The sequence below is a fragment of the Bison bison genome, unplaced genomic scaffold (genome assembly GCF_000754665.1).
Source record: "Bison bison bison isolate TAMUID 2011002044 unplaced genomic scaffold, Bison_UMD1.0 scf7180017864535, whole genome shotgun sequence".
Taxonomy (NCBI): Eukaryota; Metazoa; Chordata; class Mammalia; order Artiodactyla; family Bovidae; genus Bison; species Bison bison.
The window spans coordinates 164,407-166,541 of record NW_011495084.1 but is presented as its reverse complement, the minus strand read 5'-3'; positions in this window follow the sequence as shown (position 1 = coordinate 166,541).

Genomic DNA, 2,135 nt, shown 5'->3' with positions numbered 1-2,135 from the left:
AAGCCAATTTTCTCACTCTCCTCTTTCACTTTCATCAAGAGGCTTTTTAGTTCCTCTTCACTTTCTGCCTTAAGGGTGGTGTCATCTGCATATCTGAGGTTATTGATATTTCTCCCAGCAGTCTTGATTCCAGCTTGTGCTTCTTCCAGCCCAGCGTTTCTCATGATGTACTCTGCATATAAGTTAAATAAGCAGGGTGACAATATACAGCCTTGGCGTACTCCTTTTCCTATTTGGAACCAGTCTGTTGTTCCACGTCCAGTTCTAACTGTTGCTTCCTGACCTGCATATAGGTTTCTCAGGATGTAAGTCAGGTGGTCTGGTCTTCCCATCTCTTTCAGAATTTTGCACAGTTAGGTCAGCACAAACTTATGAGCACCTCATCTACACCCTGCACACAGAAATGCACACTCCTGCTCCTGAAGAATCACTCTGTTTACTCTGTTTTTTCATCCAGGTACATTTTTTTTATATCCTCCATATGTGCTTAGTTCAGCACAACCTATGAGCTTGCTGGGAGGCAAACTCTGGGAACTGTAACAGGATGAGCAGCTCGGCAGGAACTTCAGGAGCTGCTCCTGCCCAGGGAAGCTCAGGGAGCTCCAGGCCACTGGCCAAGCACAGGTCTGGCACATGCCTGTGACTGGACCATTCCTGTGCCTGGGGTTTGAGGTGTGTGTGTGTGTGTGTGCTCAGTCGTGACGACTCTCTGGGACCCCGTGGACAGAGGATGGGATTTCCCAGGCAGGAATATTTAGAGTAGGTTGCCATTTCCTCCTCCAGGGGCTGTTCCCCTACCTACGTCTCTTAGATCTCCTGCACTGGCAGGCAGATGCTTTACCACTAGCGCCCCCTGGGAGGTTGAGAAATTGGTCTTATCGTCCAGTGACAGGTGCTTCCTGGGTTAAGTGGTAAAGAATCCACCTGCCAATCCAGGAGACACAGGAGACGTGAGTTAGATCCCTAAGTCCGGAAGACTCCCCGGAGGAGGAAATGGCTACGCAGTCCAGTATTCTTGCCTGGAAAATCCCATAGACAGATGAGCCTGGAGGGCTACAGTCACAAGGTCACAAAGAGTCATGCATGACTGAGCACAGCCAGTGACAAGTGCCTATGATATCAAGCATCCGAAAGTGCAGACATGTAAGCTAATAAGTGTCCCAATAAACAGCAGCAGCCCCTTATTCTGCTTTGTGAGGCAGGATGTGTTTTTACTTTATCACGTTTAATTTTAATGCAAGCTCAGAAGGTATTAGGATCCCCATCTTACAGACAAGGAGACAAACCCACAGAGCTTAAGGACCTTGATCAACGTCATTCAACTCCTAACTGACATATGCAGCCTCTGTTCCAGCTCCACCGTGTCCCGGCAGGACCAGGAGGTCTACCTGCCCAAAGACCTGCTCAGCAGCTTCAGCCTGAGCCCCCCAGGTGTATCCGTGTGGTCTCTCCAGGCGCCCGCAGCCCTTTTGCTCCTATTGCCCCTGACTCAGGTCCTTCCTTCTGCAGAGCAGCCCCCGAGAGCCCCACGGTCGGCAGGAGGACACCCTTGCCCCGTTCTGGCAGCTTCTCCCTGCAGCCAGCTCCCAGGGGTGGAGTCAGGCTAAGTTGTGAAGAAAATCAGGAGAGACGCAGGAAGGTGTGAGCTCATGGTTGACACCTTCCTCTGACCTGGGACCTCCTTCTCTTCTCCTTGATGCTTCCTGCTCCTCTCCACACTCCCCTCACCCTAATTACAAGTTTTCCTATAGTTCTGCTGTAGATCAAAGTCACCAGGGGAGGGGTTAGAATATAGGTTCCTAGAGCAGGAAATGGCAACCCACTCCAGCATTCTTGCCTGGAGAATCCCAGGGACTGGGGAGCCTGGTGGGCTGCCATCTATGGGGTCACACAGAGTCGGACACGACTGAAGCAACTTAGCAGCAGCAGCAGCAGCAGTAGGCTCCATTCCCTAAAGATCTGATTGAGGGAGTCACACAAGTGGGGCCTGGAAATTTGAATTTTTAACCAACACCCCCATTGGATATGATGCAGGGGGATCGTCTGAACACTTTGAGAAGCATTAAACAGACCTGCCACTCATATCTGTGGGCCCTGGGTCAAGAGTATAAATGAAGCCCATTCTATATATTTAA